A 19,541-nucleotide genomic window follows, 5' to 3' on the forward strand; every position below is an offset into this window, starting at 1 on the left:
TAATGCCTGCAGAGAGAAGACTGCAACTAAATTTTAGTAAGGTCAGGAGCTATTTATGAAGCAGCAGCTACCAGACGTAAAAAGAAAGCCAAGTAGAGTATGCCGCAGTTTGAAACATGTACTCACAGTTAAACTAAAATATATATACCCACACGGTGCACAGCTACTTCATTTTTAATGCGTGTACCGACATGTTTGTCCTTTGTCATGGAATGGCATGTTACTTTTCCCCACATTCACCTTCTGTCCTTGTCTGTCAGCAGACATTTGTTCTGTGTGTCTCCATTCATAAAACATACAGACCTACTAGCAAGACATTCCTGGGAACAACAGAGATATTAAAATTCCTTAGGAACTGCTCTTAGATGCAGTCAAGAGTTAAAACATAATGCCATTAACACACTCTGATGCTAATTCCCATTGTGATCCATCATTTTTGCTTTAAACTAGCTATGTAGCAGCAAACAGCATGCCAGTATACAGGAAACTGCCTGTGATTGTATCTAAAGCTGGAAAAATACTCCAGAGAAGTTTTACTCACTTGATTTCCCTCCCCTAAAATTGCACACAACAAAGATAATTTCTCCTTACACTGCCCTTATATAATTATTCTTTCCCATTAGAAATAATGTTTGTTTGCTGCCAGTGGCCCTGGTTCTCAATAGCCCTGTGTACTCTCCTGTGCCTCACACCTGTGAGAACAGATACACCAGTCTACTTTGATTTTCTGCACTGCTCTGGCAATGTGAAGCAGCTGTAAACCTGACAGGGAGCCAACCCCAACGAGCCCAGTTAATTCAAGTTTACAGATGCTTTACATCACCAAAGCAGTGCAGCGCAGCCAAAGCATACCAGTGAATCTGGCCCTCCAACTGTGTGTTGATTTTAAAATGGAAAGTTGCAAAGTAAATAGATTATTTGGAATGGGTATTCAATAAAACTCATTTGATTTCCATAAGCTCTTGCAAGGACTTCCAGGCTCTGAGAGCAGATTTGATTTTCTTCCTGATCATTTAAACCCAAATGCTGCTTTTGACGGTGGTGTCATGAGCCACACACACCTCCCTGCACTTTACAAAACCAAGACAAAAATATACCTACCTTTAGTCTTTTGAAAACGATTGACAGTAATTTACAGAGTGCCCTTGAGTGTAGTTAAGACATGTAGGGTAGCATCCTCACCAGTCTGAAGGTGACAGCTAAACCTGGCTAGTTTCCCCGGCTTCCAGTAGGCTGGGATTTTCTTACTGCACTCCTAGACACTTTGAGTTGGGCCACTTCTGCAAAATGAATTCTTCTGCAAAAATATCAGATACAGTCACAGCCCCCCTAAGGTGTGGAGCAGATTTGCCATTGGGCTGGAGCAGGACTTTCCTGCCAGTGAATTCCCATTCACCAGAGGTTTATTTCCTGAAGGTGTGCAGTGGACTTTCTGGCTGCACAACTCAGTGAATACAGTAGTTTGTAAAAACATATAGCAGAATACTTGAAAGGTTTGACCCAAAATATTTACTAGGTGAGTTTTTTTCAAAGAATCCCTGCCTTAGCTATCTACCAAACTGATCTTACTAAGCATTCTTTTAAGACAGATCATTTAATTAAAATAGCTGTAAGGAAAATTTTAACTTACAGAAATTTGTTAAGTTGAAAATTTACTGACAGGCCTATGTGTCCTGAAAGGGGGGTGTGTGTGTTTCTCTGGGAAACCAAAGAAACCTTTTAAACATCCAGGATGAAACAATCTGTATACTTCTATTCCCCAAATTCTCACCAAGCTGTGAGTGGATTTGAAAGCATTAGACAGCACTCGATAGCATGGGATGTACATTTTATTACTTCATAGAGATCTATTTATTGCATGAGAGATGGCAAAAGCAGTTTAAAAATATGTGAAATCAGTGTGTTTCACTAGTAAAAGAACAATGATTAGCACAATTATTATTTTTTGCTTTTCTTCTAAGCTTCAGCGGTGTTGTTTGTGCTACCCCCAAAGCCCAGCCATAAATCTCAGAAAGCCTGCTGATGAGGTCCAAATCTGCTGTAAGAGTAACGCTGGCCTTTACAAAAACAAAACAGGACCTTAAAATTTGGGGTTTTTTTGTTTTAGTTTGTTTTTTTTGTTTAAATGAACAAACTGAGCACTGGTTGTTATGACCTTGGAACAACAGAGCAGTATTCCATTTGTACCAGCCTGGGTGCACATGCACAATGCTGTTTCTCCCTGCTGTGCCTATCGGCCTACAGTGTTAGGAAATTTACAGGTCTCTCTCTGGTCGTTTTAGAGAGGTTTGGCCCTGTTTCCTCCTCGTGGGATGTGAGTAACTCCCATGGACTTCAGTGAGGGTTATTCATAACCTACAGCAGAAGGATAGGGCTGTGCTGGCCACTTGGAGGGCTGCAGTCCCAGATGTGGCCAGCTGCTTTGTGCCACAGCTGCCTCTGGCTGCGGGAGATGCCAGCAGAACCAGGGCCAACGTGCTAGGAGGACCAAAGGCCACCCTGGCTGACATGCACCTATGGAAGTCACAGACAGACTTGAAAAGCAGGAGGGAGCTGGGGGCAGCAGAAGGGAAGATACAGTCTTAGCAAAAGCAGCTTTTGCGTCAAAACAGACACACAGCATTATCCAGTCACATCATATACCAGTCGGCTGGGAAGCTGATTTATCACAGAATGATGTGTTTTGAGATATCCCTATATGTCTACATAGAAGGAACGGCAGCCCCAGCTGCTGCTTTAGAGGCTGACCGTGTGCCATTTAACTCTTGTCAATCAAAATCCATAAATGGCAGAAGGAGGTGGGGAAGAGGAAGAAAAGGGTAGCGGGAGAAAGAGTAAACCCTGGAGGGAGGGAAGGAAAGATCTGTAGGAATATATGATATACGGAGTGAATGTGAAAAGGCTAATATATCACCCAGAGCCCCTCCCAATACAGCTAGCCTTGTGTTAGGCTTAGTTTAAAATCTCACACTATATGCACTCCAAAGCAGTGTTTGCTCATCATTTTTGCTGCTATTGCATTAGTTTGCTTCAGTTTTGGTTCATGAGCTGAGCGAATGTAATGGACATGATTTTTATGTTTTTTTTAAAAGCGATCATAATAAAGGTCTTTTATTTGAAATCCACACCTGTAATCAGATCTCTGAGGATCATTACCCCTCATATCTATGGATACAGATACTTCTGTATGAAATTGTAATTTTGAAGAAGTAGAGGTCTTTTGAATTCTTAGCAAGGTAATGCGAGGCAAAGAGGGAAAAGAGAGGAGAGGAGAGGAGAGGAGAGGAGAGGAGAGGAGAGGAGAGGAGAGGAGAGGAGAGGAGAGGAGAGGAGAGGAGAGGAGAGGAGAGGAGAGGAGAGGAGAGGAGAGGAGAGGAGAGGAGAGGAGAGGAGAGGAGAGGAGAGGAGAGGAGAGGAGAGATTTTGTAAATAACATATATTTTTAATATATTTTTAATATTTTAAATAAGATGACTGTTTGAACATGCCCTGAAACTATAAATGTTAGAGTTTGAAAACACAATCTACAATAAGAAAACGTGTAAGCAATTGAAAAGACATGGCAAGAAAGGCTTATTGCAAAGCATTAGAGATACAATTTGTGTGTAGATACTTTCCCCACCTGTGTGGTATGTTTTCAGTTGCCTATTTCTCCTACTACAAGCACTGCACTTGCGTACCTGGAGCACAGTGTGTGACAACACAGACAAGGCCAACCAAAATCACTTCTGAACAACTCCTTCAGCCTGTCTAACCAAGTCTGAAGCAGGCACCATTATCTTAAAAAAATACAGCAGGCAAGTGCTTCCTCTCCATCTGAGAAATAAAAAAACCTTTCCCACAGCCTCTTCCCCTTTCCTCACATATTGCACAGATCTGTAAGCCAGTGCTATAGTCAGTACTCTTTGAATGATCACATTACAGGACTAGACAAAAAAACTTTCCCAGGGATTTTCGTTGTCACAGAATTAGTCTAGTTTCTGTAATGCTCTGTGTATATTTCTGTATGTGCATATGTGAGTAGACCTATGTCTGTATAGAAAATAAGAGACAAAATAAGACAACACGGGGTGTGTGATTCAGGACAGAGGGTTAAGGATTTTCTGCCTGTCCTGCCAGTCCTCGCTCTATGGTTTGAATAGAAGAAAACAATCCATCCCCCTCTCTGACATAAGAGTATGAATCATAACAAGAGCATATATGACTATTTCCCTTTCCACCAGTGGATAGTGAGATCTTGCTTCCCTCTTCCCCCTACATTAACAGGATCCCCAGAATCCTAAGAGCAACACCTTCGACTGTGGATTGGAGGTAGATGTCAGCACTGAATTGATGACCCTGCTAAGTTGCTTGGGTCAACAGGTCAAGTCCTCCTCCCCTTTGCTCATCCTTAGAGCTATTCATCTACACGAGTGAGTGCGAAGCATGCTTAAAAAGTGTGATATCTATCTGCTGGTTGTGAAATGGCATTATTAGCCACAGTCCTTTTAGGAGAAAGAACTGCAAAAGGAGGATGGACTGGAAATGCCCCTGAAAGTCTCTCCTCATTTTGAGTGTGTCTGTGCCTGCAAGATGCTCTCATTGATCAGAGAGAAGAGAAGTAATGATATAACTGGTGTGAAGGCAATTGCCTAGGGTATGACAGCTTGAGGGAGGAAAGAGACAAATTCAGCAACATATCAGTTTATGACTCTTTAAAAGTAATTACTTTAATCTCTGAACCATAATTTAAAACCTACTAAATTTTACTAGTCTTCTGCTCTGTTTTTCCCTCATGGCAAAAAAATGTCACTATTTTAAAACTAAACTTATGTGGGATTCATCAAAGCAAGTGTTAGGTCACTCTACTGCCAATAATACAGATGAGCAATGCCGAGTCATGAGAGCAAACGGTATTTATGTTAAAGAAAATGTTAAACTCCATCACTTTAAACCGCAGCATTAAACTACTTTATCTTGGGTGTCCTGCACCAATGGTTTTCAATATGTCCCTTATTTTGACTTTAACTGAGAAATATGTTGTTCTGTATTTATTATAGTATTTAACATGAACTTTTGTAATGTTACTGTGGCTCAAAAGGAGTCTCTGTAGGAAAGAGAATAGTATGGGGGTTTTTCCTCCATAAATCGTTCCTCAAAAATCACTATAATATAGCAAGTTCAGTTACATCTTAAACTAAATGCTAACATAAAAATGCATGATAACATTTGCAAGAAAAATGTATACAAAAATACTGGAGCAGAATTCTGTAGGGGCAGCCACCTCTTCCAAAAATCAGTAAATGATCATGTAAATACCATAGATAACGAGTTCTATGGGACATGGACTATGATAATTTTCTCTAGGTTATAAACTGCCTGTAACAGTGGTGTGTCAGACCCAGCCAATGGCTCCTGAATCCAACTTATTAAACAAATAATAAACACAGCACCTAACTCATAACGTTGTTATGTCCTTTACCTTACATAGCTCTGTATTTTCTTTAAACTACTAAATTCATATTTCTTGTGTGCTTATATTATATACATCTTTTTTTGCTGTACTGGGACAACCTACAGTCTGAGTTTCAGCCGCTTGGTCTCTGGACCATTTGAAGATATTCTTCTGCCTGAAATGGTTTCAAAAAACTCAAGACAGATCTATGCTCAACTCCCGTTAACAATTAGTAATTTTAAGACTTAAAGAAGCTAATGAAAACCGCACAGTTTACCCGGTTTATCTACTTGCTGGTCTGTTCTTGGTTTTGGACTGTTCTTTTTTTGTGGTTTTCAGATCCTGTAAGATGTGAAGGCATAGAGATATTTATAGGAACAGGCCCTCCATAAGTGGAGGGGATCTAAAGGATTAGTGGACTATTCAGCTGTCATGAGGGGAGAAAACTGTGGCTACCATCCAAAGAAATGACATTAGGGTTGGACACATCACACCTACCTGTTTTCATCTAGAAGTTTGTGGTTTATTTTTAACTAGTTCCTCTTTAGCTGGTGGAGAGAAAGCAATGTTAAGTGCCCAGTAAAGGCGGGCTGAACTGCCCTCTAGGACACTCTCCTTTGACTACCAAGGGAGACTTGCTGACTACTTTAAACTATATGCCCATGATTAGATTGATAAAAGTGACCTAGAAACGGTTTGACTTTTAGGAGGCGAAGTGATTCTTACCCGAATTCCAAAGTATGGGTTTTTCCCTAAGAATCTGAGAAAGGATGGAGGGAACCTCCCTGCGAAATTCCAGTGAAAACTCACAGTGGGATTTATTTTGTTAGTACCTGCATACATTTTTAAATTCAAGAGAGGTAAGTGAAAGGAAGGAGAGAAAGCAATAAACATGAGTATTAAGGAAAGGTGTGCTGAAGAGCACTCTGGATGCCTCCAGATTTACCTGCTGGGGTGTCCCAGAGCATGCTCTGGCAAATACGTAAAGCAGGCTGCAGCTTCTCTCTGGCCTTTTCTGTGGAAAATAGAGCATGGAAGGAGGAGAAGACTGAAAATTCCATTCTCATTCTAATAAAGAGCTGGGATGTCTCAACCGTATATTCAAACCCCTGGATGCCTTCCCAGGACCAGTAACAGATGTGCCTCACAGTCCAAAACTATGAATTCTTGAAAGCAGTGTAAGGGGAAGGCATCCCACCTTAGGGAGGAACCAGGCAGTAATAAACATAGGTTGTGTCATCCTTCTAGTCCTTTGGTGTATCCCATAGTGATTTTTAGAATAATTTAACAGAACTTGTTTGAATATTTTTCAGAAAAATGAAATTTCACTGACATGCATTCTTTTGTCTGAGCTGAAACATTTGTGGAAGTAGATCTGTGGGAATGAGGTTTTTTAGAAGACTTCTTGATTTCATCCTCCTTGGCTACAGATGGTGAAAGAGGACATGAAAGATAAAAAGAAACTATGCAAAACTACCTTTTTGAAACAGAGTTTAAAAATAAAAAAATTCAAAAAAATTTCTGAAAACTCTTAAGAGGGTTCCAGTTGTATTACAATGCATAATGGAAACAGCCTTCAGAAGTTTAAACACTGGCAGTGTTTAAATTATTTTCTAGTGTTAGAAACAGACATATACATCAGGTTAAACTCTCATTTCTTCACTACAAATTAGCGTTAAATATCATCCAAAGACATTAGGAATTTTACAGCCCAAATTATTGGCACATGGGTCCCAGTTCTTCAGGACCGGGTTTCTTTTGCTTTCTTTTTTGTTATTACTTTCCAGCTCATCTTTGAACCTGATCCAGAATTCCTTACTCAGGCTAAACTCTCACTGAAGTCAATTTTGCCTGAGAAAGAATTGCAAGATCAGACCTTTGTCACAGACAGGGTGCACCATCAAATTTCATTTTCTCGCATAAATCAGTGAAGCACTCGGCTAGCAAAGCTACATCGGGGTGTCTTCCAATACCCTTTTCCGTCCATCCACCTTGTCCCCTCCTCTTATGGCCTCATTGGTCTGACATGAGGAGCTAAAAAGACGACCTATTCAAAAATACAAGATTCTGAGGGAAAATGTTGCTTATGGTTATGGACATTACACTAGATATTAAAATTCCGGTGTTGTCTTCTTACCAGGGTATGGAAAGGAAAATAGGAAATGGTACACTTCAGAGCCATTCCTGCGGCAAACAGTGAAAAGAGGAAATACAACAGCGAAAACTTAACCCATTCACATGGTCTTCTTTGCTGTACATTGGATTCCAGCAAGTAATGTGGTTATAATCAATTTGGACTTGGGTTGCAGTCATATATTCCCTAGTGAGGCCCTAGTATCTTGACCATGAATTTCAAAATAACTACACAAAGTGATGATAAAAAGTAGATTTTTCTACTGGAACTAATGGTGATTCCTTCCGTTGTTTTGCACAGCATATGCTGTTCATAAATAATGTCAGAATTGGGCCAAGTCTCCTTAAGAAAGGTGGTCATTTAATGTAAGTAAATCCACATTAAATATTGAAGATCAGAAAAAAGCTGCCTTTTCAAAGAGGTCACTTTTAAGTGAAGGAAACAACAATGCATGTGTGCGGATGGCCAGTTCCATACTGGGTGACACAGAGTTAATGGCTCATAGAGAGCATATACATGTTTTTTAAAGATGTTTTATTGCTTACAAAAGGAAGTAGTCTAGAGAGACTGGATACATAAACTGGCTCCAGCCAGCTGCGGCTGTCAGGCTAGGAAGGATCCTGTTCAATTAGTGTTGTAAAATAAAATACTTTGTAAAGGAAATAAACACTATGAGAGCTAAGATTCATGCTTTCAAATATACACAAGGTTTGAATTTTTAATTAGGGCTGCTAATTACAGTCATCAGAAAGCAGAACAGAATAGATTTTACCTTACATTTAGCAGACAAGCCTTCAACCCCAGTGTATTTTTCAATTTCATTAATATTTTATGAAAATGGCCCTTGCAGCTTCAGCCTATTCTGTGCCTCCTACAAAACTGCCCCACATTATGGATGCCAATGCCTTTAAGCCATGTGCATTAGTGAGATGACAAAATGCAAAACAGCATCTTGTCAACCATTGCATCAATTGATTCTATTAGATAGTGTAAAAACAGTTGGGTGTGAGTTATAATCTAGCTGACACTAATGATGAAACAAGACACTGGCTGGGAGCAGCCATTAGCTATAAGCCAGAAATTAATGCTTCTAATATTTTTGAACAAATTAACCTTAATGAACTGGCCATGTATATACTGTAGTATATACTGATAAGTCAATTAGTAGAGAATAGAGGTTATGTATATATAGATATATAGAAAAAAAAGTATGGTTATAGAGAGTTCCATGCACACAATGCTATAACAGCAATCCTACAGTAAAATCAGCTCTTTTTTACATTTAGATACATTCTAACTCTAATGTGCAAAGGTCCAGTCTTGTGCATTTCAGTGAAATTTTGTATGCAGGAGCATCAGTAAACAAATACAAAATTCAGTGTGTCATCATACTGACAGATCAGGCAAAGCATTGATATGTTCATATCAATGTCTTAATTTCACTGATATTTAACTGTAACTAAGTTTGGGACCAGGTGGTCCAGATTTCTAGCTGAATTCATCATGTACTGACCAAAATTTACAGTATATTTCTGTTCTGTTCATTACTATTTGTGAACATTCTCTAATTCAGATTCTTACATGCTCTAAATCCAGTCACTGTCTAAAAGGATGCATTAGCATTTTAAAATAATATAGCTAATGTGAGACCCTAAATTCTAGGAATTCCATTTACAAGCAACCTAGAAAACAGAAGTGGCTAATTTATAAGGAAGCACAGAACAAAGGTAAGGCACTTGCCAACAATAGTTTGCTGGTTTAACTTTGACTTGCTTTCCTGGGAAAGAAGAAAACAGAATTTTCAATGTGAACTGTCAGCCCCAGTTATGACAGGGCTTCACTAGTTAGAAATTCAGAGTTCCTCCTCCATTGGCAGAATGATGTAAAGAAAACCACCAAACAGAATTCTTTCAAGTTTCAACTACAACTCTACTTAAATAATTTACTTTTTAGTTTTACTCAGACTATTCTTTTTAAACTTGGTTGACATTTTCGTTGACAAGCACATTTTATTGCACAAGATCAGTAGTGAAATTGGCAGCGAAAAAGAGAGAGAGGGGAAAAAAGCTGGCTCTACTCAATGAGAGAACTACTATCTTGCCTTTGGGAAAAACAATGCTGGCAGTGACCCTTTCTGAAGCCAACAATAACTGGTAAACCAGTCAATATAAGTAAAATATTTGGTCAGTTTGAACGTTTCCTTTTCCTCCAAGAAGTAAACCAGGAGCTGTTTAGCTGAATGAGTGACCCATGCTTCCTAAGTACCTTTTGGAGGACACAGACTGGAAAAGGCTACAGTAACATCCCAACCAATATTCCATTCAAAGGGAACTGTTTCAATAAAGCCACACATCAAGGTTCCTCTTGGAGTATTGAAGCCCTAGGCTGTTATCAACATTACACTCATTTGGGGAGAGTGTCTTAAAGAGCTTTGTGTAATACTAAATTGGGAACATAGATGGACATGTTTTGTGCCTCCTGTCCAGCAATTTAAATTAAGGCAAATTTATCAGTTTGCCAAGCCAGTTTAATCAGAAGTTGTTTTGGGTTTATTTCCAAAATTTATAAGAGACATTTCAGGAGCCAATGCCAAATACTTATGTCAGTGATCTGCAAGCAAAAGTCACTTTGGTTTGATTTTTGATCAAACGGAGGTCTTTTAGGTCTTAAGCCAGCCAATTCTCCCTGTTCTACCATGTTTCTCCTGTTCACCCTCTTTTCTCATTTCTATCGTGTGCGTAAACACCACCATCACCATCACTGCTTTACTAAAGGCGTTGGGTTTTGGGGCAGTTTTTCAGGCTGGTCTCTGGAAAGAAGTGGTGAACTCCTCAGATGAGACAGCCATCTCTAAGGAATGTGTTTGGGGGCCTGGTAGACAGTTGGATATGGCACAAGGGATCCCAGCTGGACCACTCAGGACCATCTCATCCCATACGGCTGAAATCCTGGCATTGTTTAAATCAGGAGGAGTTTCACAAGGGGGTTCTTGACACAGCTAGAACAAACATAGCAAACAATAAGGACAATATGTTTTGCCTGGAAAACTCATTTCTGAAAATTATGTGAGTAATTACATGTAATGAATGTACAGTTTTCACTACAGATTTTCTTAGATGCTTCTTCCAGTATATCTTCCACAATCATACAGATGTTGCTATGCCTATATTGGGAAATACAAGAGGCATAGGACACAGGTTCAAGCACCATCCTGTCTTTAAACTGTCTAATTGTTAGCACTCTCCCTGGCATAGTTTTGCCCTATGCTGATTAGCACTGTGCTGAATAACGCCTGGGTATTGCTCAAGAGACAGAAAGCACTACAGATCCTTCCCAAAAGGAGGTCTGAAGATAGCCTCCCTGTTTTGTTGGAGAGAAAGTTTAAATAGGTAGATGCAAGTCTTGCCATGCCACTTGGCCACAGAGAGACGGAACAGTTCCTGACCTGCATTATTTAGCAGTATAGGTGCTAAATTTATTTATCCTCTGTAGCCATTTCTGATACATTCTGCTAATCACCGTTGCACTGTGCATAGCTGTATGAGTTACACATGGGTTAGGAGCACAAAGGCATGCTCAGTATGAGCTTGAGATCCTAGTGTAGAATAAAAGAATAAAAATGTTGAGTTGTGGAAACCTAGTTTCTTTGCAGTCTTTTAGGAGGAATCTAAAGCTGTCTCAAAACTCTGCCCCACATATTTTCCTGTTCCTGAAATTTCCCCCTTTTCCTCTCTAAAGTTTCCATAGAACTTACAGATGCCTAATACACTTCACAGGACAGAAAGGGAAAATTTGTCCCAAAAAGATCTCCATTTAATTTTCTAGTACCAACCTAGCCTATGAGTGTGTTGTAAAATTTCCCAAAGCTCTTTAGTGTGATTGGATGAAGAAGGCTGTGTCATGCAGGTTGTTTAACTTTCCATTTTCTGTGCTCCAAGCCCTCTAGTTCCTAATAACCATTTCAAAGTCCTTACTGAGGAAAATCTCCTGGTGAGGTAAAAGCAAGGTTTTTCTAAGGAATATGCCTACCTTTCTGGGCATCATGATTTAGTACCCTACTATGAGAAATTTCTTTCTTCTGTGCACCTTGTTTATAAAAGAACTACAGTGAAAAAATGTAGCTTTAAAGATACTCGCATGAGAATGGCATGCAATAGAGAGTCGTCTTTCAGTATTCCTGGTTGCTTTTTCTCTCTCAGCATGGCATTGATAGAATTTCCATGGAAGTTAAACTCCTCCTTGGAGTGGTTTGAACCATGGATCACAATTCTCCCCTCAGCCTGCCATTCAGACCATCACATGTCTTTACTTTAAAAGTCAACTAGGGCCAAAGAGTACTACAGTCCAGCTGTGGATCCCTCACTAGCAAAGATCCGCAGGCTACAGGAGATGAACAAGTGCTATGTTCCTACCATGTTGGACCTGTCAGTACTGATCCAGCTTCTTCCAGTGGTCTGGAAATGGAGTGAGGACTCTAACCATTCACACCCATCTTCCATAGGAGACATGGATATTTCTGGGCTGGACTCAGCACATTACACAGACAGAGAAGGGATGTTCCTGTGCAGGCAGAGAGGAGCACTTATGGAATTGCCTCCTCTCAGTTTTTTTCATTAGGATTTTACCATGAAAGCAGTCAGAAAAAAAATTTCCTGATATTTTAGGTAAGGTTTGATCCTACAGGCTTTTCTAACTTCATTAAGACCTACATAAAAATCCATAGCTCTGAAGGTCCGTCTTCAGTGCTTCAGAAGAAGCTGAATCCCCTGGCTGTCCCTGAGACAATGTATGGAACAAAGAAGAAAAAATCTTTCCGGTCCACTGACAACCAGTGAAGCACTGTCATTACTGAAATCTGAATAGAGTGTTAATCATAGAATCATAGAATCATTAAGGTAGGAAAAGACCTTTTAAGATCATCAAGTCCAACCATTAACCTAGCACTGACAAGTCCACCACTAAACCATGTCCTCGAGCACCACATCTACCCTTCTTTTAAATACCTCCAGGGATGGAGACTCAACCACTTCCCTGGGCAGCCTGTTCCAGTGCCTACTGAAGATGGGAAGCTACTGGGCAAAGATTTAAGACTTGAAAGAGCATGTATCTATTTTTTTTTAAGTGGCATTAACAAGGAATTTCAGCCAAATGTCCTCCCAGAGGAATCAAGCCTGTAGTTGAGTGGCTTCAGCACCCACTGGCACCGGGGAGAGTTTGGAGCATCAAGTATCTCCTAAGGCTGACAGATGTTACCTTGAATGATCTATGTAGACATATTCCTTAGAATTAAGTAGGGAAGTAAAGACATGTGATGGTCTGAATGGCAGGCTGAGGGGAGAATTGTGATCCATGGTTCAAACCACTCCAAGGAGGAGTTTAATTTAATCTCTCCTTGGGAATGATTCTGGAATTTTACCACAGATTGGGTTGGATTTGTCACACACTCCCAGTTAGGCAGATGCATGGAGTCTTGGCAATCAATTACATGAGGTTTTATTGGCAGAAAAATGAAGGCTCTATACAAGCCAGGACTAAGCCCTATATTTGGGGTGTAGTCCCTTGTGTCCATTTGTCACTCCTGTCTATTTCTGATCTGGTGACAGCATAAAGAGTTTATGAAGAGCCCATGCTTTGGTGAGATTCAGTCCATCTCTCACTTCATTAATGCATGGGATGAGAATACATAGTACATTAAGACCTGTTTATGTGTATCCCAGACCTACTGAACCTATTCAATTTTGCTCTCCCAGGAATGTGCTCTGGGTCAACACACACTTTCACCTGCTAGATACAAATTAGAGTACTAAGAAGATGTATCCAGAGAGAAGATTGGTGGATGGGAGGAAAAGGTGTCCCCAGGCTCCAGACTTAGAAAAAGGCAGAGGGAGCAGCTGGGATTTTGCAGAAATACACACAAGCTTAAAGTGATGGAAGCAAGCATAACGGTAGGAAAGGGAGGAAAACTGCTTAAATATCTCCAGATCTCTATCCTCCAAAGCCTAGTGGTGGTTAACTAGGCTGGGGATCATCTCATTACTAAGCTCTACCCCCAGAAGTCAATGCTGTACGTGTCTTGCTCACTTATCATATCACCTCGTGGAGTAAGAAGTAATTATAGCCATAACGCTAACCCTTTCTTGAACACTTCTTCATGGTGTGCAGTTTCTTTCCACCAAACCATGTTATATGCAGTATGCCACTGCTATTTATATTTTTAAACATTTCAGAATCTACACTGAGGTAACATCTCCCTGAAGGCAATGTGTGGACCACAGAGGTGGAAAAAGAGGGACTGTCTTTTCTATAGTTTGTGATACAACTTGTGCAAGGACTAGAAACTCGGGCTTCAGGTTTCACTTAGGACGCAATAGGAATGTAAATGAATAAGGACCTTGGGAGTTCACTGTGCGTGGTCAGGTATGTCTAAAAGTTGTTTGCTTAGGCAAAACTTTCATCAACTTTAATTGGAGTTTTGTCTGTACAAAGTATAAGACTTAAAGTAAGGACTGCAAAAATAGATACTGCATATGCTATGATTTAAGCAACCTACATCTCACTGAAAGATGCATATCTCTCCCCCGCATCGTGTATGAATTAAAGACATAAGAGTCCAGCTCAGGAGCCAAAAGTTCTTGCCATAACCAAAGAACAAACAGCTGTGGTCCTAATATAGCAAACTTGCATTAACATTCCTGAAATTTTGCCTGAGGAAGATCTGAATACAAACGAAGAAAACTGCAGGCTTAACTCCATGTGCACAAGGGGGAAGATTGTTGTTTTCATGTAGGCATGACTGAGTTGTGGTTCAGAAGCATATTTCATCTAACTCGCCCAGAAACACTGCCCTTTCAGACCTATGAAGCTTGCATTCTCGTCAACATTCCATTCACCAAGGAGAAAAACACAAGCCAAGTATTTCATTTAGGGAAAAAAAAAAAAACAACAAAAGGAAAGAAAAAAAAAACCCAAAGAATGTTGCATTTTTTCATATAATCACTAGAAGAATCATTTTATAGTGTTTCCCATGTAATTACTGCCAGACCTGTTTAGCAAATGTGAAATACTCATTAGCAATTACTTAACTATACATATATTAAAGCTTAATTAGTAAATAAATTAAGCATATAATTAATTGCTTTAATCAGTAGGCTTTTAATATTGTAATTATCGCTTGATACATTAAGGGCATGTTAAGAACACTTTTCTCCAAAAAAATACATTGTTAATTAATCATTAAAACTTATCTTACTACATGCTCATTAATGATTTATTACAGATGCTGGGCCAAATTCTTCTCTCAATTGCAGCAGAGCTAACTCTGTTGAAGCCAATAGAGCTTCACTTGCATAAATTAAAGGAGAATTTGGTCCTGTTAATTAAACGTAAAGTGTTTGTCAGAGCATATCACCATAGATGGAAATCTGTAGTGCCTTACTTGCTTTAACCTAGTAGGAGCAAACTGCCTTTCTTTTACACTCCTTTGCTATAGCTGAGCCTTGTCCTTCTGTAGACTGAGCTCAGAGGCAGCAAGTTGTAATAGCTGGGCAATAAGATGGGATTGGAGAGATTCAGTTTCATTTCTCGCCCTGCTTCTGCCTATGAATTCCAGGTTAGTGTGTGGACAAGATCTTCACCTCAGATAGTTGTCCAGACGCTCTGTAAAGAGACAAATGATTGCTTCTAGGGACCAGCTCCCTTTTTTTGTCAATATTAACATCTGAAAGGAATCGAAAGAATCAGAGTCTAAGAGTGTTAATTTGAAAGGTGACTATCGGGCCCAGAAGTCAAAGAACAGATAAGATGAAACTCAAACACAAACTTTCTGTGGCTACATTTTTCTTATCCTGGATATGGCTTATCTATCTGGACTGTATAATTTCCTCAGGAAGGGAATTTTTTCTTGGGATTTTGTATAAATAAGGTATCTGCCATAATGGACCAAATGGGTCTTAGTTAAGCTTTCTTGAGGGAGCCAGAGTAATAATATTGTTTGCAAAAAGTCTTTATACATAAACAGTCATATTATGAATTGTTGCAGAGAAGACAGGATGGGGAGAGGGAAGGAGCAACTAATTTTTGAGCAAGGGATATCTATTCATAGATACAGAGCACAGTTTTGATGCAGAAGCCTTTGAAATGTCAATGTGAAGTTTTCTATGGGTTTCCCTTCACAATCCCACTGGGACTCTCCCATGCACAACCTATTCGCACAGATCCAAAGTCTTGGTTGCATAAATGTAAATGTAGAGTAAATGAAGAAACCAAGATTTAATGATAGTGAGGTTTGGAATCTGGATGTGGCATATGCAGCACAGGCACATATCTCCTGGTCCCAAACCTTGATGAAAGCAGCCCTTCTTCTGCTTTGGTGAAAGAAATACCTGTTTTTAGTAGGTGGAAGTTAAACAGCATTTAGGACTTGCTAGGAGGTACTGTACAGGACCTGCCCAAGATTTGTATTGAAAACCTGATATTCTCAACTTATTTCTATATTTTGGGAGGGTTCCCAAAAGAGCTTCATAAGAACACATTAAAATCTTCATTTCCTCACTAAGGCAGCAAAGAACTTAATGTACTAATGCATGCACGTATTCAATCTCGGTCTTTAAGTAACTGTTCCAGATAGAAGAACAGAAAGAAAATATATAATTTAAAATGTGTTAGGATGAAGCAGATATTTCTTAATATTAATTTACAGCAGAGTGTTTCAGTGCTTTAACAACACTATGAAATGTTATTTAGCACTGCAGGGTGAATAAAAGAAAATTGCTACCTTAGAATCATCCATGAGTTCTGAAAGCATGATCAGTCCTAAGAAAAATGTCTCTCCTTTAGTCACTTTTCCACTGAAGGAAAGAAAGACAAGCAACTTGGAAAAAGAACAGGTTATGGAAGCTACCTTCAGGAGTCACATTACACTGGACCAATCTATGACACTAACAGCTACTGTAGGCTTGTTATATACCTCTAAACATTTGTATTGCGGTGAACATTTCCCAAGCAGAAAAGACAATGAGCATGGTGAATTGTGCTTAGATACCCTTCCCTAAGTTTAGAGGTCAAATCTAAACTGGGTCGTTATGTAATCTTGACATCCGCTAAAGGAATTCTAGGGCAGGTGGAGCTCATGGGGTTTTTGGCAATGGAAGTTGTGTTATCCAAGGGGTGAAGTGGAGGCTTCTCACTTATGTGATGATCTCCATAGGTTTTAGAGAGTTAAGCTCCAATGGCAAAATGGCTAAAACTTCCCAGTTCCCCCACCATAATGGGGAAGTATCAAAGTCAGAAGGCAAACCCTCTTGAATTTCCCTGGATTAACCCTTTAAACAAAAACTAAAGATAGGGGCCTGATGAAAATAAGTTTATAAACAATTCTGGTGCACAGTTAAGATTAAAAATCTGAGATTCTTGTTGGTAAAGCATTCCATTCTTCATGCTTCCAATAAATTATTTCTGTGACAACTTCTTCCATACAAAATCGTAACATTTTGTTCTATCCTGAAGGCACCAATGTCATTCCATGTATGGCGTATAGAGAGTGGTAACTTTGTAGAACATACATAGGGAGAAATGGTTCAGTCATCTTTAAATTTACCTTAAAAGATATTTGCTTTTGACAGAAGCAAAAAATTTATTAAAGCTTTTTTTTTTTAAGTATACAATATTTGACATATTAAACAAGACAATATAGGTACAAGTCCTTTCGTACTATGAGCCACATGTGCCTCACCATCATTATTCAAGGGGATTCTAGTGACATTGAGAAATCACTCCTGTAAGAAATTGAATTTGACTGTTCTGGTAGTATTTCTTCATACTGATTATGAGTCTGAAGGTAGACATGAGTCACTGTAGAAATCATGTATTCTTAACAGCAAAATAAATTTGATAGAAAAGTGTTGGCAATTTCCTTTAAAACAAGCAAATAAACAGTATTCGTTTGTGTCCTGACAGAGAAAGGTGGTAATTATTTTCATGTTATAATCTACAATTTTTTAATAAATTCATGTCCATATCATGAGGAAAGGTTACACTGGTTTAAATGAATGTAGCTAAACTGATTCAGATTCTTAATATAGACTTGTTTAAACTGGATTCATACATATTCAAATGTGTGTGAATGTATTTATTAGTTCAACTTAAAGCAGTAAATTACTAGCAAACAAAATCAAAGTAGGCAAGAGTTAAATCAGTGTAAAGTGTTCCAGATTAGGGATCTGCTTAAATTAAATTTTATAATTAAAGTAATTTCAGTTAATCAAATGCAGCTTTTATTCAATGCTCAAAAGGTCTATAGAGATACTAAAGTAAATCAATATTTTCTGAGCTATTGTATATATTCTATTTTACATCAAAAAACAGCTACGCTGACTGTCATGCGCAATTAGGATGGTTTAACAATATCTGATCGCGTAGAGAAAGCAATATACTGGAACAGTGGGCTCGGTTTCTCCTTTTCCTGATTATTTCAGCAAAGCTAATTTAAGGATTGCTAGCTGCTGCAGTTATGAAATTTCCCGTGTGTGTTGTACAAACACAGTTCAGTGAAGTCCCAGCTTGCAGACTTCAGCCATTTTGTTGTCAGAGGCTACAATCTAGTCTACCTCACTTGGGCACCTAACTTGCATCTGCATTTAACTGCCTATTGAAGCAGGCTTCCCAAAGGAAGCACTGAAACTTTCCACACAGGCACCAGAGATGCGTGCCTTTGAGGGCCTCCAGAGGGACAGCCTCCCTGCCTAACTTGTGTACCTAAACTCAGCCAGATGGGACTTCTCAGTAGGCTTTCAAAGGCAGGTTGCTCTCTCCTTTAGCTATATACGGAATTTGAGCATTTTTACTTCAGAGTGCTGCTGCTCTGCCTGACTAACACAGAGGTACAAGTCATGTACCTGGGGTAGGGGAGGGTGGCAAAGGGCAACCCGCAGCAATGCCCGCTGCAGCTTTCATGCTTTGTCTTCAAGCTGCCTCCTGAAGAGCTTACTTTTGTTCTTCTCTTTGGCATTTCTTAATCAAAAAGACTCATCCTAGAGTAAAGGTATGTGTTTCTTTCTGGCTCAGATGAAAATACTACCATGTGTCCTGTTAAAACAAGGATCTTAGGTGGACCTCAGTTTATCTCAGATGTGCTACCAGCGCACTGGAGTTTCCAAAGTGCGCTGGGGGAGATTTCAGAGTCTAATTCAGGTCGCGGTTTGAAGTAAAATAATTTTTTATTAATAATTGCTGCATCTATTTATTTGCGGATGTTACCATGGAAGCAATAAGAAAAACAACTATAAACTTATAAAAAGAAGCATTTTATTCCTGCCCTTGTCGCTACATGCACTGGAAAGGAACCATATTGGCTCTTTTTTAGCTAGTAATGTCTAATGCAGGAAGACAGGAATAAGCAGAGTAGAAAGCACCTGTCAGCTCTATTTCCCACTCTCCTTGATTAGCATGAAACATTAATAGGGCTCTCAGAAATTCTGGTCTGAAATGGGCTTTGCTTGAAAACGTGTCTGCCTTTACTGCACAAAAGCTGCTGTCATTAAAAAAGGGCAGATAACTAAAGAAGACTCTTTCTTGAAATTTATACCATTTTTTCATACAATGACAAATTATTTTAATAATGGGAATCGCATACTCTGCCATTTGTATAATGTTTCCCATAAAATTCTCCCATTAAATTTGCTCCTCTACTTGACTCATATCTTTTTAAAAAAATGACACACACAAAATGATACATCACGCATTCTTACAAAGAATTGGAAGTGAACATACTGTAATGGGTTAACATACGTTTTAATAAAATTTTCATTGTTGCACATTTCACTTTTCGGTACTGAGAGCCAGGGCTGTACCAGTAACCCCAGGCAATGCCTAAGGATAAAACAAATCATATGGTAGTGAACTATTTTTACCTATTTATCCTTCTACTGAAAATATATTCATAAATACAAAATGAAGCTAAGATACGTAGCCAGTAAC

Source organism: Nipponia nippon, unplaced genomic scaffold (genome assembly GCF_047370975.1).
Source record: "Nipponia nippon isolate SJK-2023a ecotype South Korea unplaced genomic scaffold, ASM4737097v1 scaffold_2, whole genome shotgun sequence".
In the NCBI taxonomy this organism is placed as follows: domain Eukaryota; kingdom Metazoa; phylum Chordata; class Aves; order Pelecaniformes; family Threskiornithidae; genus Nipponia; species Nipponia nippon.